This window comes from Protopterus annectens, chromosome 2.part0 (genome assembly GCF_019279795.1).
Source record: "Protopterus annectens isolate FY-2018-M chromosome 2.part0, PAN1.0, whole genome shotgun sequence".
NCBI classification, from domain to species: Eukaryota; Metazoa; Chordata; order Ceratodontiformes; family Protopteridae; genus Protopterus; species Protopterus annectens.
Genome location: NC_056728.1, coordinates 1,126,110,002 through 1,126,135,330, shown reverse-complemented (window position 1 = coordinate 1,126,135,330; position 25,329 = coordinate 1,126,110,002). Strand labels below are relative to the sequence as shown.

At 43.6% G+C, this 25,329-nt stretch overlaps 1 protein-coding gene across 1 annotated transcript in view; it reads left to right on the top strand.

Annotated features, from left to right (window-relative positions):
- LOC122793371 (probable E3 ubiquitin-protein ligase HERC6) overlaps nt 1-25,329 on the top strand; it is a 962,939-nt gene that overhangs the window by 618,731 nt on the left and 318,879 nt on the right. The window lies entirely within an intron of this gene.

The window sequence follows — 25,329 nt, the reverse complement described above, 5'->3', positions numbered from 1 at the left end:
AGTACAGAGAATGTCAGAAGGAATTGCATCGTATCTTTGTGGATTTAGAGAAAGCATATGACAGGGTGCCTAGAGAGGAGTTTTGTGGTACTGTATGAGGAAGTCGGGAGTGTCAGAGAAGTATGTAAGAGTGGTACAGGATATGTACGAGGGTAGTGTGACAGCGGTGAGGTCTGCGGTGGGAGTGACAGATGCATTTAAGGTGGAGGTGGGATTACATCAAGGTTCAGCTCTGAGCCCTTTCTTATTTGTAATGGTGATAGGTTGACAGACAAGATCAGACAGGAGTCCCCGTGGACTATGATGTTTGCAGATGACATTGTGATCTGTAGTGAGAGTAGGGAACATGTGGAGGAGACCCTGGAGAGGTAGAGATATGCTCTAGAGAGAAGAGGACTAAGACAGAATATGTGTGTGAATGAGAGGGAGGATAGAGGAATGGTGAGGATGCAAGGAGTAGAGGTGGTGAAGGTGGATGAGTTTAAATACTTGGGATCAACAGTTCATAGTAATGGCGAGTGTGGAAGAGAGGTGAAGAAGAGAGTACAGGCAGGATGGTGTGGGTGGAGAAGAGTGTCAGGAGTGATTTGTGACAGACGAGTACCAGTAAGAGTGAAAGGGAAGGTCTACAAGAGGGTAGTGAGACCAGCTATGTTATATGGGTTGGAGACAGTGGCATTGACAAAAAGGCAGGAGTCAGAGCTTGACATGGCAGAGTTGAAGATGTTAAGATTTGCACTGGGTGTGACGAGGATGGACAGGATTAGGAATAAGTATATTAGAGGGTCAGCCCAGGTTGGAAGGTTTGGAGACAAAGCCAGAGAGGCAAGATTATGTTGGTTTGGACATGTGCTGAGGAGGGATGCAGAGTATATTGGGAAAAAGATGCTAAGGATGAAGCTGCCAGGTAACAGCAAAAGAGGAAGGCCTAAGATAAGGTTTATGGATTTGGTGAGAGAGGACATGCAGGTGGTTGGTGTGACAGAGCAAGATGCAGAGGACAGAAAGAAATGGAAACAGTTGATCTGCTGTGGCGACCCCTGATGGGAGCAGCCGAAAGAAGAAGAAGAATAATGTTTTTAATGGTGTTCCTGAATAAGTATGACTTAATTTAAATGACTGGTGTGTTAAATGTATAAATACACATCATGTCTACTTGTATATATACTCTGAAGAAGTCTTGATTAAATTATGGGATTAAAGCACTTATTATACATGGTTGTTTATTTTTTAATAAATGAACTTAAACTCTAGTCCAATTTCAGTGTTTCCTGCCATTGCTTTCCTGGCCAGATTGTGCTTTTAGGGTTTTAAGTGAAGCCATCATCTCTGGTTTTGATGGTTACATTATTAAAAGGGCATTGGGATCAGTGTTGACCAAAAAAAAAAATCAATAAGATCTGCAACACTGAAATTAGCTGAGGCAGTGGAATAAATGGATGGGAAGTCATCAACATCTGCGATTGATGATTGATTCTCAGGTGATTTTCTGAGCTACATATGAACAATTAACTAAAACCATGGCTGCCTTTACTCAGTAGTTAGCTGCTGCATAAGGAGCCACCATGGTCTGACTCCCCATAAAGTGATGTCATTGTCCTCTCAGATATATTGGAAGTGGTGCCCGGGCGAACCTATGACGTGCGTGTCAAAGGTGACACACCACGACATTTTAGGTGACACACCAGCATTCACCTACACCCGAGTTACCAAAGAAAGTGTTTTTGTATTTGTTGCTTGTATGAAGTGCATTGAATTATTTTGTGTCAGGAGCGATTTCAGCAACACTGCTGCAGAGGTAAGGAAGTAGTTAACCTTAAAGACTATTTTGGTGTACTGTCTCAACAGTCTGCAAAGGGCAGTGCTGACATTTTCTCTTTGCGGTTACACTTCTGCAAAGGGCAAGTGTCTGCATTTCTAAGCTTCTGCTATTTTACATTCCTCTGAACTGTCCCTCTTGATCCATCCTAAAACTGACAACATTTTACACTTAAATATGGCAATAATTAGATTTATAGACTTATTTTACTTCAATGTATATTAGTCAGTGTCTCAAATTAATAGTATTAATAGTTTAAAACTGTCCATGTCTCTTATTTCTAGATTTGTCCCTAGTTCTGTTGAGATTTATCCCTGACATATTGAGAGCTGTGCTGTTTTATTCATTTATTTTATTATTATTTTTTTTTTATTTACTTTTTTTGGGGGGGGCGGGGTGTTGACACGCCAGCAGAGTCAAGTTAGGAATTTTCCGAGTTGTTGACAGTTTGAGCCAAAATGTTTTGGCGTCACTGACTTAGGTCATCAGAAATGTTACATAGCAGTAGAATTCCACCTGCCAGGTCTTCTCTATCTTAAGGGTTTTCTGGTGTATTTAACCCCTGTACTTCATACCAAAGGAGGACCAAATCTGAAAGTTTAGTCTCTTCATGGTCAAGACTTTGTAGTATTAAAATATAAAATATAGATGGTGAGTAACTATGCCCATCAGAACCTTCACTGTACTGTAAACTACATATTTGTTTTCTATAACTTTGTACTTGCTTCTCCCAGGCTGAGCCTAAAAATGGTCCACCTGGATCAATGATCTACCCTGATTAACAAATGGTAAATAAAGGAAGTCTACCTGGAAAGACCCTGATCATGTTTTAGGCCAAATCCCATCATATCGCTATTCACTTCCCTTGGGGCATACTTTTCTGGACCAATAACCATTCAGACTGCTTCTGTGGTGACCACAACTGTACAGAAAAAAGAAATGGCACCTCACCATGTTATTGATGTTCTCCTAAATAATAATATGGAACACTTTGATGTATGTAGCCTAATAAAAGATACATTTGATTTTTACTTTTGATGTATGCATTAAACATAAGATGCACTTTTTTGGGAACATTTTTAGATGAAACAATGGGACTTTATATCTTGTATCCTTAACTTGGATTTCATTGTAGGGGACTATGTGGAAGTTACTACGCAGCTGTTTAGGGCTGCGTTTGACAAAGCAGACACCAAAGCAGAACTGCTGATTTTTCAGGGTGGTGCTTTTGGAATTAACTTGGCTGCATTTTTCAGGTCTTTCTGCAAAAGTTCAACAGACATTATAGAATTCTTCCAGCAAAAGGCATAACCTTTTTGGTAAATAGATTAAGGATAGAGTTCAGCAGGTAATTTTTGTTCACCTTTCACATAAAACCAGAACAGCCTCTGGTCACATATCCCAAAAATAATGTAATGGAAAACACCCTACATCTAGATTTTGTGATTGTTTGAGTGCTGCACTTAATTCTTACAGAGTACGAGGCCTTCCTCAGCCATTTGCCACAGGCCTAGACAGTGAATTAAAGTACTTGAAAAAAGGCATGCCTCATTAGAATCTGCCTTCACTAGCATCACTACTCTTGCCATCCATAAGAAGATTTATGTAGTTTATTGTTCAAAGGCACCATAAATGTTTATCTCCAGTAAGGACAGTTAAACCCTAGGTAATCCACACTCCGTAGAAAATGGCAGACCTTCATAGGTTCATAGGTTCATACTAAGCTATCTGCCCTAGGGCATTTATAAGCCTAGCCAGAGCGTGTTTGGCTTTCGCCACCCATTTTAAATTAATTTTGCTATGCCCTTCATTTAATCTTCAGTCCCTATATTCTGATGTATCACATTCATTATAATAAATTAAGGAAGACTTTAAGTTCTACTAACCCCAATGCAGAAAGGGTATCGGATTCTGTATTGTAAAAAAAAGATGCCAGCCTTCATGTTTTCATCCGCCAAGCTGAAGGAAAATTTCTCTAGTTCCAAGTAACCACTTAATGGCAGTTTCAAGTTTAAGTCTTGTCCTTCGTGTTGATATCTGCACCTTATCTCTTCTGAAAGTTGCTCACAGCAGTACTTATTTATCTTAAAGGGGCCTTACTTTGATGATTGACTTCCTGCAATTTTTTTCTTGGCTGATCTTTTTGCAGCCTTGGGCAAAATTTTGAAAATCTGTCACCTTTTAGACATTGTTTTGAATTTCATCAAATCCATACCTCTGCTTTCCCAATTTCAGACGACTTCTACTTGAGTAAATTAATCTGGTGTTATTGACCTCTTAGTGACAGGAACAATTTTCTCACTTCCTTGTAGTGATATCTTAGCTTTAGCTTCAAGCCTGTATTGTTTTCTGGAGTGTGGATCTGATGTCTTCAGTGATTCATGTATCGGGCTTGCCATCATATAACACTCTCTTAACATATTTGGCTTATCAGTGGGCTCAACATTTGGGCATTCTAGCCCAGAATGTTGCAGTTAAAGTATAAACTCACCTTAAATTGCATTGTTCAATGTGCCAAAGACATTTTACACATGTGTACTGTTTCGGTTCCCACTACATATTCATTCCTGATGACAGATACCTATCTTTGTGTGTGGGCTGCTTACATGTTGGACAAGTCTCCTCAAGGCATGTACACAAGACACAAGGTAGACTTCTTTCAAGAATACCTTTTTTTGTCCAGTTGTGTTGATCCAGATGGACTACACTGCAGAGATGTATTACTTCAGCAAGACTGTGGAAATGAAATCTCTGCCTTTTCTGTTGAGAAACTTTTCATTGTAGGTCTGGACCACATAAAGGCATATTTTTTTCTTTTGTCCAGTTGTATATCAGTTGCATTGAACATTCTAATGACTTCCTTGAGGTGACTCCATTCAAGACGTAATAATCATTTCTCATAAGCATTGATTGCCTTCTTTCTGATCATTGGGTTTGGCAGAGTATTAACTTCACCATCTGTGTCTGCATGAAACCACTGCCACAGTTCTTCCTACAACTTAGTCTTCAAACACTATGTTCATATGCTTTGTTGCTTTCATGGATTTAGAGGTTCACCTTTGCATTTCCTGCACAGATATTCCATCAATATTCTCTAGAGGTAGTTCTTTCATAAGTGCTTTTGCAGCAGAGACAGATTTATACCTTGTTGTTTCATTGGAAACCCCTCAGACACTTGGAGACATTGGGTCAACTTAGTTGACTCATGTGGAATCTGTATGTAGAACAAGGGTCGACAGTTGGAATATGTAGCTGGTTAAAGACTAGCAAAGGAGTCCAAAAAGGCTATATATTACCACCCGACATATTTAATTTGTACACTGATGTGGAATGCTGGGTTAAATAAATCTGATACCAGAATCAAGTTTACTGAGAGACAAGATATTTAAAGATGCTTGCTTTTAGGAAGAAAAGCTGGCAAATCTGAATAATATTTTAAAGAGTAAAGGCATCACATTGTCAGCAAAGGTCTGTACGTTCAAGGCAGCAGTTTTTCCAGTAATAACATATGGCTTTGAGGTTAGAGTATAAGAAAGGGTTTGCTCTAGAAAATTGATGATTTTATGATTTTGGAGTGTGGTGACAGAGAAAACTTTTAAGACTTTCGTGGGCCACAACAAGATCAACTTAGTTCAATTCTTAAGGAATTAAATCCAAACTGCTCACTGAAAAGTCTAGTAGTAAAACTAAAACCCAAATACTTTGGCTACATATTGTGAAGACAAGAAAGACTCACTAGAGAAGAGGACACTAATACTGGAAAAGACCAAAGACAAAAGGAGGCATCAGACACTAGGCTGGATTTATCACCATTACTGTAGTAATGACTATGAATTTGCAAGAACGAAAAAAAGCAGTTGTTGACTGAAAGAACTTGTGTACTATTAAGAATCGGACTCAAATAAACAACAGCAGTTAAACTACTCAAACTGGTATCAGTAAGAGAATGCTGAATGAGAAAATTAAGAGTTGAAAGACTTATTCTGCAACATTTTCAGTGTACTTTTCCCAGTGACTTTAAGACTTTTTTAATTCATAAAAAGCATTGCAAGCTCTTCATGTGTATGTCCTGAAGGACTGGAGGAATCTTTGGTGGGGGGGGGGGGTTAAAAGTTAAATGCTTCTACTTTGAATAAGCTTAAAATCGTTTAGGAACTGTCATTCATCATAACGACTTAACTTTTAGAATTTGTGTGGCAATGGCAGAAAGCCATATGTAATATCTGGATTAAGGAAGGACAGTTTGAATTCTGATTATTAATATTATACAAATTTGATGAGCTTAAATTTTAATTGTAATTTTCTTTGACACACTGTTATATAGACAATGCCATAGGAAGTGGCAGGTATTTATTAACTTGTGGCAGGAATTTATTAACTTGCAGGTAGTATGAGGAAGAGCAGGGAAAGGGAGCTGTCATGCATTCCAAGAGATTAGCATGAATAAAAGTGATTGAAAGTTAATGCAACTTGACATTGACAGGTTTACAAGGACAAAAGAACCTGCTTGTGTATATAAATGAGCGGATGTGTATAGTAAAATAGAAGTTGATAATATCACCATAGGGCTGGGAAGGAGTCCCTCCTTCCTTCTAACCATAATGGAAGTGATTGATACTCCTATGGTCAATTGTTTTATCATGTTGGTCTTGTCCAGTGGTAATAATATGGTTAATAATCGAGATGTTGTTTTTTGAAAACTTTATTAGGGAAAGTAAGAACTTGCTTTGACTTTCTCTGGATAATTCAAGCATTAATTTTTAACTCGAGCCAGTTCATGGCTGTTCTTTATTAAAAATGGAAGAATGTAAATAGTGTGCCAAAGCTTTTTCTTTTTTATAAATAGTTTCATAGCTTGGTTGATACTGTTAGTGTTTTTGGGCCAAACAAGCATGAATAAATGCTTGAGTTCTATAAGGTTCAAGGGGTAGTAGGAGAGTTACTTTAATGTTTGATATTTGTGGAGGAATTAAGGAGAAACAACTTTGTAGAAATGGGATGTGTCTTATAACATGGATATTGTTAAAGACTAAAACAATCTTGTCAGAAATTAGTTAAATAAGAAGCTCCCAAAGGACTGAAAGAAAAACACAGAATGGGAACATACTGCGTTTCCAATAAAAAAAACCCTTAGTTGCCACAGAGAAAAATTATTTCCCATACATAATAAAGAGGACAAGTGGAGCAAGATAATACAATGGGTGGAGACAAAGTGATGAAGCAATAAATACCTGAAGGAATCAGGGTGGGAGCACCACACAGAAAACCTAAGCAAAGACTATCCTCACAAGAAAAAGGTACTAATTCAGAAAAACAGCAAGACATAGGGCAGGATTCACGAAGCCTCCGTGTAAGAGTTATAACTCTTACACGGAGGCTGCAGTTAAACGGTGTGATGTCAGCATGTCATGCATATGCATGAGGGCATGCTGAATCACACCTAAGTCTAACACGGTCCATGTAAGACAGTAGGGGGCGTGTCCGTAGGCCGAGCCCTGCAAGCGGACACGCCCCCGGAAGAGTAAAAGTGCCCAAAGTAAACACCCACGGCAGAGTCCACGGAAATGTGAATAAACACAACACAACACATGCCCCCACAGACTATGAACAGAAAATATATAAACGAACATGTTATATATTTTTCTTAAATTGTAAAGATGTTTGCCCGTGAGTGCGCTCGTTTGCGCGGGCGTGCCCGTAGTGCAGCTACAGTTAGCAGTCAGTGGGAAAGCATATAAGAACTAAATATGCAAAGTAAGCCAAGAAGCAATAACGTAGCGATAGAGACATCAGCTGAAGAGCAGGCATTCATGGTTCGAGTCCCCACACCACCAACTTTTATTTTTAGCAAAATAAGCACGAAACAAGTCCCTGACAAACATGTACACATATAAAATCACATTTTATGTAAAATGTAATGAAATAGTCCATTTATTTTGAAGAAATGTGAGGTAACAAAACGATAAAAAAATGCCAGATGTGCCTATAGCTGAGCTACCGTTTAACAAGGTGAGTGCATCTGCCCGTAGGTGAGCAGTGGTTTAACAGGTGCAAAATGAGTGCCCGTAGGTGAGCAGTGGGTTAACAGGTGCAAAATGAGTGCCCGTAGCTGAGCAGTGGTTTCACATGCTCAAACTGTGTGCCCCTAGCTGAGCTGAGCGTACTATGCGTGCTGACAGCCAAATGAGGCGTAAGCCAGCGCATCCCGTTTGCGCGGAGCTGCGCGCCGCGCCAACAAGCTAACCAACGGGCAACATTGAGCAAGCTGTAACAAAACTGCCTTTACACAAACACACCCCCTAGCCTGTCTAGACAGTCATAAAATATAAAAAGCAGTGGCCAGGTTCGAACCCAGGATACCATGCACCATAGTCAAGGTACTGAACCACTAAGCTACGACAGCTGTACTCAGAAATGCAGTAATAGCAAATATATAGGAATGAATAGAAAGTGGAGCATGACAAAGCAGGTTTTGTGAAGTGGATACAATTCCAAAATGTCCAATCACAGATAAGTGCGGGAAAAACGGCATATATAAGCCCCATAGGCGGGAATACACAGCATAAACGATTGTAGAACTGACTTGCAGCCAGAATGTCAGGTGTAGGTGAGGGTAGTTGCTTTCGAGCACAGAGGTGGGGCATTGAGGAGTCCAGATACATGGTCTGGCTCCTAGTCCACAATCATGAGGCCCAACTCATGCAGGGCCAGGTCCTGTGGGGAGCATATAGGGCTGAGGCGTGGGACCAGTTGGCTCATGATCTTACCAGTGCCACAGGGATTCCAAGGACTGGTGAGCAGGTCCGTCACCACCATGCGGACCTGAAGAGATGCAAGCAGGACCAATTGAACCTTTGGATCCAGGAGGCCCGGCAAATGCCCAACGCCCCACTACTGAGTAAGTTACATTTAATTATGTATGTAAGAAATTAAATTAGCTGATATTATGGAGATGTGTATTCCAATATTACTTCATTTATATTACAGCTGCAGGTGTCCGTTCTGCGAACCGCAGAGCCTATGGCGATAGGCTGGTGCGGTTGCGCCACCAGACAGGTCAGTAATCCACTCCCAGTAACTGTAAAGAAATATAAAAGTATGACAGTTAGCAAAAGAGTGCAGTGTAGTCACTAAGTAATAAAATGTGCAAGTAACAGTGTAAAAGTGTTTGCAAGTATTGCTTGATTACAAAAGTGTGTTGCAGTCTGAAATCCAAACAGAAATGAAAATGTCTGAAATAAATTCTGAAATAAAGATGCCCCACCTATAATATCATAGTGCACAACCTGCAGCAGGCTGAAAAGTACAGCTGCAGAAGATGAGCAACTCACATGTGTGAAATATATCCCTGTTAAAATACTGAAACATGACAGAAGTGAGACTGCTGGAAAGGATTGTAATAACTACAGGTAAAACATGTCAATAAAGCCTAGAAATAAGTACCATCCTGAATAGTAAAATGAAAACAAGTGAGAGGGTGTGAGAAAGAGTTATGAATCCACCAATAACGTAGTAATAACCCCTGTATAAAGTATACTGCAGTCAGTACAGAATGAAATGAATGTGACAAGTAGAACCAAACTGTGAAATGTGTCCAAAGTGTTGCTGCAGCTGGAATGTGTATCCCAAAATCTGGATATGTTGCTCTCAGTCTGCAATATGCAGATAATTTGATTGTCTGAAATATCAAACATCCACAGTTGTCTATAGCTATATAAAGCAAATGGAGCAGGATGATGTAGCTGAACAAAGCCAGATATGAACGTGTATGAATAACAATAAAATGTATATTGATGTAGCAGTAACAGTCCTATCACCAAAGTGAAGTAGTTATCATATAGGAAACTGTAGTTAGAACAGTAGTGTGTATATATCTGTAGCTATTAGAAATGTACAGCATATGTATTGGTATTCGAAGGTGTTAATAATATTTACTTCACCCCACCCTATAACCACATATAATCCATTCCACGTGAAAATGGTATGTGCAATCACAATTAACACCCCTGGACATTTGTCCTGATGGGTCCTAAATATTTGCATGTCCGTTGATGCATCTGCCCTGTTCATACATCCAAACCTGATGGCCTTTTGCCATCAATCAACCCTGCATGTTGTTGGGCTGTGTATTGCTGTTCAAATTATGCATGTGTTATGCTTGCTGTTCAATGGTGTGAATATCTGGGTGTTTGGTTAATGGGAATACTAATGCATGCTGTTACAACTAATTGCAAATGGTATTGTATGTTACTAACCCAAACTGTCATGACATAATGCAAAACATAGAACGACAGGGAAGGCGGGTTCCAGCAGACCCACCTCTCCCACCTCAGCTGGCGAGTGCACCTGGCACTAGTGCCCAGTCTGGACCCTCCTCCGGTGGCCCTGTGCCACCTGCGGGTGGAAGCGCTGCAGGGGATGGGGCCCATCCCCCCTCTGCAAGTGTGGCCGGAGGAGAACCACCACTCACCCTCCGTAGCATCCGGACTGTGGTGCGTAGGGAGATCCGGGACTCTGTTCTTGAGCTCCTACGCCAGCTTGAGGCACAGGTGGCACAACTTACGGGCATACCTGTTGCCCAACCTACACAGCCCCCAGCACAGCCCCGTCCTGGGCAGTGAAGGAACAGTGGCAACTGCCCATGGGTGGGGATATCAGTTCCACTGTTGCCATCTGTGGGCTCATGGGCTCTGGATATACAAACCTCCATCCCCGTCAATTGTGTAACCCCCCAACACGTGTCATACACCGCCCCTGTATGCGTCTTGTTTGTTGACCTACCCAACCTACCTCCCCAGCTATACCGACTTCCTTCACCTGACATACCACTCTCACCTGAAAAAAAAAAAAAGGGCACTCTGTACCCACAAAAAAATTACGCCCCATACATAGCTGCCCATTCCGCACATATGTCTACCAGACATGGAAACTATCAATTACAATTGTCTGTACAACAAGTATTACTGTTGTCCTTACACCTCTCTCAGGGGTGGAAGGTATCAAATGTCACACCAAATTACAAACATATGCACAGCTGTTGCTGATGAAGGAATGGGCAGCTATGGGCCTTACCTACATCCCTCCTGCAAAACCCAAGCTTGTTTCCCTACTGTCTTACCCTCTTTGTGACCCCTTTTTCACCACTTTCCTGTCTCCCCATTTTCATTTCTTTCAAAGAAAATAGCGTGGGTGTGCACAAGAGTAAGCACGTTTAAGCGGTTGTAAGCAGGTGTGCGCGGGTGTGCGCGGAGCTGAACGCCAGTGCGCATGCGTGAGCTCCGCACAAACCAGCGCTAACCCGGTTACAACTGCTTAAAAGTGCCTTAGTCATTCTGATTGACAGGTCCTGTAGTCAGTTCAAAAGCAAAATAAAATCCCACTGTCAGTCTCGAACCCAGGACCTTGGAAACAGTAGTCTGCATGACTTACCACTAAGCCATGACTCTTATACAAGAACATTGTGCTAAAATAAATATATCATGTAATAGTAGGAATTAATGTAAAGGGAATATAGGATGTGTAGTACACAAACATGTCATTTAGAATTACTGTCAAAACTAGTGGATTTCCATAATAGTAGTGTGTGAACAGAAACAGCCATGCTAGTTGGTAGCTAGTAGGTAATAATGTCACTGTAGCACCTTGCAAGCCACACACATACTCACAGCAGGATAATCACTGCCCATACCCCACAACCTCTTACAGGAACACATCCGGACCAAGTAATAAAATATGTGGAGCAAAGGCACAAAACCAGGGACACATTACAAATAATGTTACAACAAACGCAGACAGTTCAGAGAGTAACAGGGTCTGCATTTTGTGGGATGTTTGGAAGGGTATGAAGTCTGAAACTTGAATGTCTGCCACTATATTCTGACTTGAGCCCAGAGTGATTTGCCAGAAAAAGCTGTGCATGAGATATTGACCAAAATATGAGGCAGAAATGTGGACAACCTGCAAATATTTGTACACATGAGAGGTCTGACACCACCATATTTGAATAGGTAAGAGCCTAGACATAGCAACAGTGAATGACTTACAGGGATGCCCCACAGACTGCATGTGAAATGCACAAACAGTAGGCAGAAAGGTGTAACAACACATGCAATGGTAACTATGGAGTCCTGAAAGTATTCACCACTTGCATGGCAGAATAAGTGTAGTAATACATATGCTCATGCTAACCCACAGTCACAACTGCAGCATACCAGACAATTTAATGGGTGTACCCCACTGATATGTACCATTCCATGAGGCAGATAACAGATGAACCTGAGAGTCTCTGGGGCCTGCTCAGCAGCATACTCAAATACCCTAATAGATGTCAAGGCCCACACCATGGCCAGACCACACTGCATGCTATAACACCCTAGCAGATATAGCAAGCATTCCAAGGTGTGAATGTACATGGAAAATAGGAAAGCTACAGCAGCACACTACAGTCAGGACACCTAGCAGGCATACAAGTAGTGACTGTAAAGGGCAAATATTGAAGCCTTAGCAACAAAGTGCAAGCAAAAGTGAAAGGAAAGCACACACACACACACATTAACAGTAGTAGTAGTTGTAGGTGTCAGTGTACATACACAGTTAGTACAGGAAACTGGAGAAATGAATGGAGGAATGTTAATCTACAGCACAGCTGGAAATATGAGAGAGATACCAACCTTTACACTCACAGAACATTGTCCACAGCATACCAGCATGGTCCCTGCCCTTAAAATCTGAAAGGGCTACACCTATCTCGCATACCTTTTTATAGCACTGTTCTGAAATCACAGTGAGAACTGCAATCAGTACACAACTGGCTGCATGCAATTAGCAAATGCTGGCTAACAATTGGTGCAGAGGCCATCACATGGACATATGCAGATACCTACAAAAGTATGCTGTACTCCCAGTCCACACATGCAATACTTTCATTGCACCCTGAGGAGGATGTGAGAGACAGACAGACAGAGAGAGAGAGACAGGGACAGAGACAGAGAAAATTGAAATTAAGCAGACACAAACAAAACTGTTCAGCAACAGCCACCTGAAAGCTGACAACTGGGAAGTGGAGCAGCAGGACAGAAAACCAGACGGCAACACAAGCAGCTGTGACAAACACAGGTAATGTAAAGTAATACTATAAAGGTCTACATACTGTGAACCCTCCATATGTGTCATTGGTCTGTATCCATATGTATATGAAGATGTGTAAAGGGCAGGGGACATACAGCAGCTATCAGTGAAGGCTGTACATACATTTGTATGTGAGAGCATCTATGTGCACATATCAATGTAGGTTGACTGTAGGTTGTAGTGCAATGTACAAAGTAGGTTTCACAGTTATGTATGTTTAGCAGTATGTTAGTGTGTGTATACAGTATGGTAGACAAGCATGTTGATATATCTGTCTATCATATGGATATGTATGTATGTCAAAATATGTATGTATGTATATATATATATATATATATATATATATATATATATATATATATATATATATATATATATATATATATATATATATATATGATATGCATATATGTATACATACATAGAGAGAGATGTAGGAATACATAGACAGATGTAGATAGATAGCATATGTACAAACATATATATGTAATGCACACATGCAGATATAGATATATGTAGATACATATACGTAGACAGACTGATCTGACTATCTACAGGTATGACTGTATATGATGACATCAACACCCCTGTCCCACCCTCTGTCACTCTCACCCCCTCTGTGTCCCCCCTCCATATCTGTAGCAATATATGTACATCAATATATATATATGTGTATATGTATACAGACATATATATATATATATATATATATATATATATATATATATATATACATATAGATATATCTATATACATATATATATATATATATATATATATATATAGAGAGAGAGAGAGAGACAGAGATGTATATATATTCTGAGTGAGGCACGTGTGTACAGATGTATTGCAACAGGTGCCTGGTGACAAAGGCATGGAGTGAACACCAGTGTCAAAACCGGAGTACCATACCCCATTTCAAATCACCTACACCAGTAACCACCAGATATGTGATCGGCTGCCCACCACTGCATGTGTCAGGGGTGAACAGGGTCATAAATGTGTACAATAGTGCCCCCAATGATATTCACAGTGGCACACTATTCCTGGAATACCTGCACATGGTATGTGTCAGCTGACATGGTGTGTCAGCTATGGACATGCAGGTCGGTGTACCCCTCCACACCACATAATGGATGCCATGGTATGGACCTCACATGACAGCTACAGATATGGAGAAGGACACAGTGACATGTACAACACTGTGACAATGCACTCTAACACATTACCAATGCACAGTGACTGACAACACCACAGAGTACACACATACTACCCACATAGAGGTTACCACTCCCGGATTTACATACATAAGTCACACCCATGACAGCTGTCCAACAACCATAGTAACACCTCACACCATCCACAATCTAAATGACTGCTGTGTGTCGTCCATGCCACTGCAATAGAGAGCACATGTGTAGGTAAAGGTTCCTACCCACAGATAAGACATACCCTGCAATAAAAACCACACAGTGTTAAGAAGCAAGACTCCCCATGAGTACATGTCACACATACCCCTGCTGAATGTTAGTCAGATAGGTAATATGACATATGAGTCACCCTGTGTAACTGTATGACAGCAGCAGGTACCATCACACCACATGTGTCACAATGGTCAGGGTAGCAGAACAGTATGCTGCTGTACTCCCAGGGGCAATAGCATATTGTATAGTATTTATTGTAATGTAATGTATTGTGTTGTATTGTATTGGTATGTTGAGGTACCTCCTTCGTGGAGTGGAACCACTGCTGCTGTGCGCCAGTGTACAGGTACATATCCTGTAGTCAGGCTAGTGTTACATAGCACTTCTATATGTGTGTTTAGCTCCTGTCAGAGTTTATGTAGCATGCAACTGGGGATACCATCAGGTCCCAGTCATGTTGTGTATTCTGCTTTCATGAGGGCGGCTCTCACCTGGACATCTGTGATGACAGGAAGGTTACAGTCAGCTGGGATAACTATGTCTTATTTAGGGGGAGAGGGCGGGGTGACACCTGCACTGAACCTGTCTGCCACAATGTTGTCAATATCTGTGGTTTCAGTGAAATATTTTTTGTTGTGTACTAACTATGGGCATAGAGGATGGATTCTGACCAGGTTGCTAACATAACTGAAGAAGGCCTTCTGGTTATCTGTAGTGTCCCTCTTGATTTCCCTCTCAAAGTTGCCCATGGATGTTTGTATGATGGAAAATAGATCCTTACTAGTGCTGCTCAGACATGCCTTCCCTTAATGGAATTATGCTCTGTCTTGCAGTAGCTTCCATCTTTTGTAATACAATCTGTCTATGGCTGGGGTCCACCAGACAGGATGCTGTCCCTTTGTGGAGAGTGTCTTGCACATATATGGGATTGCATGATCCATGCATTCTCGGAGATGTCTGTAGAAAGCATTTGTGTAGGGGTCAGCATTGTGGGTTGTATCTGCCACTGGCCCAGTGGGCTGAAAGGATACCATGTCACTGTTACAAAGTGTAAAGTTTGCATCTGCATTGTTATTCACTAGTGCTGGTGGTGGAGGTGGGATATGTATATCCAGGGCAATTAGTGTGTGGTCAGCTCACAGTAGTTGATGATGTAGGCCATACAGTACCTAGATACAAACCCCCAGAGTGAGGAGGTGCTCTGGACCTGAATCAGTGTTCTGACTGCTGGGGTTTGGTAGTATGTCGTAATGAGTGTGCCAGGTACTGTTGCACAGTTGCCGGCTGAGCACTGATACCTGGCCATTTACATGTGTATCCACCAATAGACAGACAGATGCTATATATGTGAGATATGTTGTATCATAACAGTCGAGTAGCATGTGTAGTATGTGTGCCAAATTCTGCTGACATATATTGCTGATATCAGGTTATTTTCTGTTTCAGGTACATGGCTCACCCACGAAATCCTGCTTACTCCACAGCTGAGGATGAGGAGATACACCAGAGCCTGGTGCGGGATTATGCAATACTCTTTTCCCGCACCAGCCAGAATCAGCAGGAGAGGGCTGCACTGTGGCAAGACCTGGTCCATCGGGTAAATGACATAGGCACACATAATAGGACATATGAGCAGGTACGACATCACTGCAGTGATTTAATCAGAAATGTCCGTCAGCGTGCGTTGGATATCCACAGGCAACAGGTCGCCACGGGTGGTGGGGTGGCTACACATCCCCCACTCGCCAGACTGGAGGGACTACTCATGAGTGTAGTGGCTCCAGTCCGCCAGCAACAACAGCAGCAGCAGACATGTATTATGATGGAGGCTGGAGCCATGCAGCAGCAAGACAGTGAGCGTGCAGGTAATATGCCATATGTATAGTTGACTGTTGTGTACACTGGTAGTTAATGCATGTGTGAGGTGTGTCCTTGGTTTGTAGCTGTCACCATATTATTTAATGTGCAAGTGTGATATCCTCAATATTAGCAGCTGACCTGTGAAAGGCGACTGTTGTACTACTGACCTGTATCATACTCAGTAACAATGGCACAGTTGTGCCCACTGACATTAGTTTCTTCATGTCTGCAGGTCCCTCCGGTGTAACAGCAATGCAGCCTATCCATGCTGGTGAGTGTGCATTAACAATACCTGTAATAGTCTTGATAGTAATAGTACTATTAGGCTCACTTAGTAGTGCTCTTTGTATGCATGTAGGTGTGTCTGTGTCTGTGTGTTGATATCACGCATACTGAGTAGTGTACAATTGTGTGCAACTGTGTGCATGTGTACGTGTGCATGTGCGCATGTGTGCACCTGTGCATGTGTGCACCTGTGCATGTGTGAATGTGTGCACCTGTGCATGTGTGCATGGGTGCACCTGTGCATGGGTGCATGTGCACATGTGCGCATGTGTGCATGTGCGCGCATGTGTGCATGTGTGCACCTGTGCATGTGCGCATATGTGCACCTGTGCATGTGTGCACCTGTGCATGTGTGCATGTCTGGACCTGTGCATGTGTGGATGTGTGCATCACTGGTAATGTGTAGACATTGTAAACTGTTTCCCTCCCACAGGTTCTGGTGCTGCTCTGGTGTCATGTAGCAGGGAACCTGAATCAGGTGCCATGGGTACTGATAATGATGACATCTGTGTAATGGCACAGGAAGGTATGCCAGGGTCCACCATTGGTCAGCCGATTGACAGTACACAGCTGTCGACCCCATCAATGCGCACAGTTATCCTGCCAATACACCCTTTGTCACCAATGTCCTTAGGTGATGGACAGCATACAGTGGGCATTGACCAGGGTAATGTGGTATCTGTGGCACATGCCTCCCCACACAGCAGCCATGGGCATGGCCCAGAGATGGTACCACACAGACAGATGTCCAGGGGTTCTCGTGGGAGCATCCGTGGGTGTACTGCCCCTGTCAGACGTGCCCACAGAGGTCTTACAACCTCAGCAATATTTCGGGCTGTCATGCAGGCACAGTCACGTATGGAACGGTACACCAGACAGGGTCTGAGGGAGCTGACAGCATGTCGCACAGCCATGACTGACAGTATGCGTGACATTGCGGCTGCCATCCGTAATTTCACCGATGTCATAGACAGACGTTGTGGGGACATATTAGACCAGTTCCACAACTACATGTCCATGAGCCAGGGCGATGGTGGACGGTTGAGGCGTCGACGTAGGCGTATGCCAGCAACAGCCGCAGCTGGCAGTCGTCACGGATGACAACAGGGCCGCGGCCGCCCCCATAGTGCCAGCAGCAGCCCCAGCAATGCTGGGTCTCTGCTGTCATCAGACCGCCCCAGGAGACCACGTGCACGTGGCTCTGGCCAGGCCCGACAGGGATCTGTATCCAGTCAATGAACACCTGCTTCTGATGACAGTACCCAGTCTGGGTTGGTGCCGGATATGGTCCGTAGCACCCCTGCAAGGCACAGGTACTGTGTCCGTGGCTAGAGACACTGATCTGTATGACCTGGCAGGTACAGTCTGTGGCTGTCCACAAACACCAGTATATGGCAGCCATGAGGTGGAACTGTGTGCATCCATACACACATGCGAATTGACAACACCTAGGGCTACCGCATACACGCACACACAGCATCAACATTGCCCCACCTTGTACTGCTGTCCCTCACCAACACACATACACGTACATGTCAATCGGTGGTATCGGTGGCTGACTCAGGCATACCAAGTTCACACCCTGTGCATATGATGAAACTGTGCCACCTCCTGCAATCTGTAACAACTGTGCAGGTACAGGTCAACATGTTGCTGATGCACAGGGTGACCACATAGATGTGTAGTAATAGTATCATGTTGTTAACAGTACTGTGTGCTGAATTAATTGTGGGTGTATCACAGCATGCTTGATGCAGTAAGGGTGTGATTGTCATGTACTGTTGTCTACACCCATGGTAAGTACCATAGTGTATCATCTGCACATGTTGGCATACTGGTGGTAAGGATGTCAACAGAAGGCTACATACATAGGTAGCACAGGGGATAAGGTAATGAATGTAGTAATACGCAATGATGGACATGTAAACTGCAAGTGGCATGTTGCCCACACTGGACTCTGCAATGGGGATGTTTGAGGATGTTGATATGTGTGCAGTACTACACGACTGGTACAGGACACACAGGAGCACCCTAGCACTGCAAGCTCACATCTCATACCATGCTAGACAGCCCCAACACACAAAACTAACTGTCACAGGAGGGAGAGTCCCCATATATGTCAGGGAGACTGTGGTGGCAGGCCAGGTAGCATACATCCTACTAAGTATGGAACCACTGAGTGAAGGCTCAGTGTCTGTTATTTGACATGTGTATTACTGCAGGTATGAGCACATGGGTTTCCATCCAGTTATTGTACATCCTGACAGTACATGGTCTGTACACTTGTGCGCTGAGACTGGACCCTAGCCATCTGACCCGTGTATTTCCATGTACATGTGCATAGTGCCTGCATGTTTGCAGTGTTACCTACTGGAAGTGGTACAGCTTGTTTGTTGTACAATGGACTACATGCAGCCCTGCTTACTGTAGCTTTGTTTGCATGCATGTTTGCTTGCAATTATCCTGGAATACTGATCCCACCTGCAATGCATAGTTACAGAGCTTCTGTGGACTCCTAGTGCCATCTGCATAGCTTACTATATGTATGTCCATGTCTCACTTGACAGAATGTCACTGTTTGTCCTGTTCACATGTACGTTGCCTGTGACACATTGCATATGACTTACCTGGCATGTGTCCACGTGAGCAGTCATATATGCCACTGCTAACTAATCACAGACACTACACCCTCACATATTCATTTTCTGTTGAACCACCTGCTTCGCTAGGGACGGCCTGCACCTGTCACCCCTGGGCTTTCAGATATTGGCAAAGGCTCTTGCTACCCCCATAGTGCCTATGTTAGGCAAGGCTCAAATGACAAACCCACCTTCATAGGTATCACAAGGGATAAGAAACTAAGAGTAATGCTACCCAACGCCAGAAGTCTAAACCTCAAGATGCATGCACCCAAAACTCTTCTTGGCATGGAGAACATCGATATCTGTGCAGTAACAGATGCCTGGTTCAGGGCTACTGAGAGCACACCAGCACTACCAGGTTTAACCTCATACCATGCTTTTCAGCCCCAAAACTTGGAACGAACCACAAATGGAGGGGGAGTATTGATATTCATCAAAGATACCCACACCTCCAGGTTGGTGGCAAAGCACCAAGCATCAGAGACTATCCATGTGCAACTAACAATGGGTGAAACTGCCTTCCAGGTTATAGCCTGCTACAGACCACCCTTCCAAACCCAAGAACTGCACTCTGCCGTTCTGTGAACAATGGAAATATGAAGGTCTCTCCAAACACCATTATATTGGGCGACGTCAACTACCCAAACATGGACTGGGAGCATGACTCTATCTCCAACACCCTAGGCCAAAGATTCCTAGAATATATGAGCTCAAATGCTATGGAACAACTTGTTACCACTCCCACAAGAAGGGGAAACATACTGGACCTGATCATCACCAACATGGGGACTCTATGCTCCAGACCAGAAGTGTATCCCTCACTGGTAAGATTGGACCATAAACTAATCTCACTGGATATTCACATCCTGACCCCACCCCCTGCCCAGAACACCACAGTGAACAACTTCTCTAAAGCAAATTCACACTCCTCAAAACTGAGGTGGAAACCTTCAAAGCCCCCGGCCTGTGGAAACTACAGACCAGACTGCAGATTCCTCTATAAACGCATTCTATGGACACCTTCAGGAATGCATGGATCATGTGATCCCGAATAAAACCAAGACCCAATCCTCCAAAGGCAGACGTCCTGTCTGGTGGACCCCAGCCATAAACAAACTACACAATAGAAGGAGGAAGCTACTAAATGATACAGCAAATTCCCAAATAGGGAAGGCATCACTGATCAGTATTAGCAAATAACTACAGGCACTCATAAGATTGTCTAAGGCCAGCTTCGAGAGAAATTGCACAGGACACTAAGGATAATCACAAGGCTTTCTTTAGTTATGTTAGGAACCTGGGTGGTAATTCCCAGATATGCTCAGAGGTAGTCTAAAATGTCAATAGAAACACCAAACCCACAGACATTGCCAACATTCTAGCTGACAGGTTCAGTGCAGACTTCTCACCCCCCTCCACACTGAAAGGGCAAATATGTATCCCAGCAGAGTGCAGCCCCCCTGAGATCTCAGATGCTCAGGTAAGAGCCGCCCTCTCCAAAGCAATACACTGCATCAATGGGACGAGACAGTGTCCTGGGCTGTGTCCTACATGACCTCCAAGACGTGCTACAACCAAACATAAACCTACTGTTCAATCCCAGCCTTACTACAGGATATGTGTCCAAAGTGTGGCATACAGCAACAGTGGTCCCTCTCCAGAAAGGTGGTGCCTCAATGGATCCTGGACACTATCACCCCATAAGCCACACTAGCTTGGTCTGCAGAGCTATGGAAAGGATCATCATGGACCACATAAATATAGATATTGCAGACCTACAGACACTGGTTCATACCCAGTTTGGCTTTGTTAAGGGCAGATCCTGCCTCTCAATCCTGGTTGATTTCTTTGAAACAGTCACCAAGGCCATTGACAAGGGGAAGGTGGTTCACACAGCCTACCTGGACCTCGCAAAAGCCTTCAAAACAATACCCCACTCGGGCATTCTAGAGAAGGTCACCAGCTTAAATATAAGCCCCTATGTCACTAGATGGATTGCACACTGGCTCAAGGACAGAACCCACATGGTTAGAATTGCTGGAGCCATGCCAGACTCCAAACCAGTTAAGAGTGGTGTCCCACAAGGCTCAGTCCTGGGACCTCTCTTGTTTGGTATATATTTATCGGAGGTACAGGCCAACACGGAAGGACTATGGCTGACCAAATATGCAGATGACCGCAAACTGGCCGCCATAATTGACTCTCCAGCCAACACAAGCATCTTCCAAAGGGGCATCATAGAAACATACAACTTGTGCCAGAGCCATGGCCTCCAGCTGAATGCAAAAGTGTGTATAGTCATCCCCTTTGGCAAAAACAAAGTGCCCACAAAGTACCACATAGGTGGTACTCCATTACGTACAGAAGAAGTAATTAGGGACCTGGGGACCCAAGTTGATAGCAATCTCTCATTTGACAACCACGTGGCCAAAGTGGTTAGAAAGACATTGTATATAGCCCACCCCATCATGAAGGGATTCACATCTACATCAGGGGAGGACATCGTGCCTCTTTACTCATCCCTCAGCAGGCCCATAATTGAGTACAATCCCCCTGTCGGGATGTACCTTACCAGACACCTGCAGCAACTGGAAAGACCCCACAAGTACCTCACCAAGAGGATCAAAGGGCTCAAACAGATGCCATATGCTGACCGGTTAAATAAACCCCAGCTCTACTCAGTGGCATACCGCCTGTTCAGAGGCGATCTGTGCCTAATGTATAACACCATGTCGAACCCAGAATTAATGGGCATGCTGCACCTGAGAATATCCAAATCCCATCGGGATACACGCTTGAGAGACCTGAGCCTCAGCACTGAAATAAATAGGACATGCTGGAGGGACAGATTCATAACCCAGAGGCTCACTTCACTCTGGAATAAAATCCCAGTCCAGGTTAGGCAGAGTCCCTCATTGACTCTCTTCAAGAGGAATCTTGATGAGTGGATGGGACATTGTAGGTTTACCCCGGGTATCACTTCTGTGTCACTGTTAGACAGAGGCACAGTATACTAACCTCGAAAAAGGGCATGGCAAGATATATTTACAAAGGATGGCGACAGCCAAACACATTCTGGCTAGGTTCTTAAATGCCCTAGGGAAGATTGCCTAGTATGACGCTATGAACCTATGAACCTATGTACCTTGTTCCCCATTGGCCCTATGTGCTGTTAATCACCATGGCAATCACAATACTATGGTAGCATGTTCAAAGGTCAGTTGTCAGTCACCTCTATGCTACAGTTGTGGAATATGTGGGTCATGTGGCAATGTCACAGCTGCCACATGTACACAGTCAACCCTCTCCCCTACACATGGACGTACAACACATGTATGAGATGGAACCACATAGCCAAACTGGGGACTAAGCACTCTGAACCCAGTACTGGCATAACCTGTCAGGTGGCAGGCAATACTACAGTGACTACAATACCAGTCTGATGTTGACCTACACTGACAGCAATACAAGCATGTGAACACACTGGGCCATTCGTGGAGCCTTAGAATAGCATCCTGCCTGAGTGGCACACACCTCTGCAGCTGGCACACAGGCATACGTTATGCCTGAACACATCACACATAGCACACAAATCCTGTGTGCCAGTCACAGCCTGTACGGCTAGACAACACACCTGCCACAGTTGTGTTAGTTACCTTTATTGTCCGGTACAGTGTGGTCACGCTCACCAGGCTGGACAAGGTGAAGGTCACAGTGATATGCCTGTGGGGCACTATGGTCCACCACATAACACAAGCATACAGGTCAGTCAGTGGCATGGACACATATGACTCAGTCATTGTCCATGCCACATACCTTCTCCTGCTGTACTTGTAGGGTGCTGACATCATCAGTGTTTAGAAAGGGGAATGTGCATCCTGTAGTCTGTTCTCCTAGTTGCCAAAAGGGACATTTCCCTCACACACAATTGCACACACTAACCCCCCTCAGCCAAACACACACACTTATCATTTGCAGGATTCAAACCCCTATCTAACTATGTTATGACACTCGAGACAGACGCATTAGCAGAGCGCGCTATTCGCATTACTAGAAGGTTTCCCTTCTCCTGCTGTACTTATAGGGTGCTGACATCATCAGTGTTTAGAAAGGGGAATGTGCATCCTGTAGTCTGTTCTCCTAGTTGCTGAAAGGGATATTTCCCTCACACACACACTAACCCCCCTCATCCAAACACACACTTGCCATTTGCAGGATTCAAACCCCCACCTAACTATGTTATGACACTTAAGACGGACGCATTAGCAGAGCGCGCTATTCGCATTACTGGGATGTTTCCTTTCTCCTGCTGTACTTATAGGGTGCTGACATCATCAGTGTTTAGAAAGGGGAATGTGCATCCTGTAGTCTGTTCTCCTAGTTACCAAAAGGGACATTTCCCTCACACACAATTGCACACACACCAACCCCACTCACACACACCCACACACACTGAGCATTTGCAGGATTCAAACCCCTACCTAACTATGTTATGACACTTGAAACGGGCGCATTAGCGGAGCATGCTATTCACATTACTGGGATGTTTCCTTTCTCCTGCTGTACTTATAGGGTGCTGACATCATCGGTGTTTAGAAAAGGGAATGTCCATCCTGTGGGGAGGCAGACGCCAAGCACACTCTGGCTAAGCTGTCATTCCCTAGGGCAAACAGCCTAGTGTTGACCTCTACACCCATATGTTTAATTGTCAAATGCACATTATTTGTTGCTGATAGACTGTTTGCACGTCTTTATTGCCATAGCATTCCCTGTTTGTATGAACAACTTGTGTATCTGTGGAAGATGTTTGCATATGGGAGGGATCCACTATATCACGTATGTCTCTGTAGTCATTTAACTGTGTGCACTGGGCAGATTGCTGTAATGTGGTTGGTTCCTGGAATAACACGTACAAATACCAGACATGTGTGGCCAACTGCTAAACTGAGATATGGCCTAAGTGTGTGAGCATGCCCAGTTCAGCCTTCCCATGGCATGTTGTCTGACATATGTCTCATTTATCCAAGTGTGTGAGCATGCCCAGTGTGAGCTTTCCATATGTTGAACTCTGCAGCCCACCACATTTGTGGATGAGTGTGAACTTCAACAAATATCTCCCGTTTATGGTTGTGTGTTGTGTGTCATGTTGTGTAGTTACTGTACAACTGCTTTGTGTGTGAACACAACAGGATTATACTGTGCCTGCAGGGTTTGCATGGGATACTTTGCATACAGTTGTCAACATCCTTTCACACTGACCTAACACTGTAGTACTGTATAGTGTACTGGTTCAGTACTTTGACTGTGGTGGACAGTATCCTGGGCTTTAGTCCTATCACTGCTTTACATTTTCATAGTGAGCACAACAGCCTGGTTAGGGGCCAGTTGTGCACATCTGACCATGTTGCATTATGTTCAGATATGAACTATTTAAACCAGGCTTGTCCAACATTGGTAGTGTATTCCACAACATAGGTGTACATTTGCAAACACTAGCGATGTGCCCTAGGCCATTTCTAATGCTAGTCGGAGAGTGTGTTTGTCCTTTGACACACATTGTAAGTGGAGTTTGCCATGACATATGTCATGGTTAGTATACTGTGCCTCTGTCTACCTGTGACATGACAGTGATACCCAGGATAAAGCTACCATCTCCCATCCACTCATCAAGATTACTCTTGAGGAGAATCAATAAGTGACTCTATGGGTAGCCTGTACTGGGAGTTTACTCATGGGTGGGGGTGGCTTCTGTGTTATGGATCATGCAGTACAGCTTGTCCTATGTAAGTCAGCGCTGGGGTTCAGGTCTCTCATGTGCATAGCTCACTGCCATTCAGATTGTACAAGGTGCAGCATGTTTATTGATACCAGCTTGGACATGGCTTTATACATCAGGCACAGCTTGCCTCTGGGTGGGCAGTATGGCAGTGTGTGTAGCTGCAGTTTGTTTAATCAGGCAACACATGGCATCTGTGCAAGCTCTTTGATACTCCTGGTGAGGTACTGTTGGGGACTTTACAGTTGATGGAGGTGTCTGCTGAGGTACATCCCACAGGGGCTGTTGTAGTCAATTGTAACGCTGATGAAGGATGACTGCAGAGCCACAATGACCTCCCTTATCTAGATCTGACAACCTTCATGATTAGGTGGGTATATGGTATGTTTCTGTAAA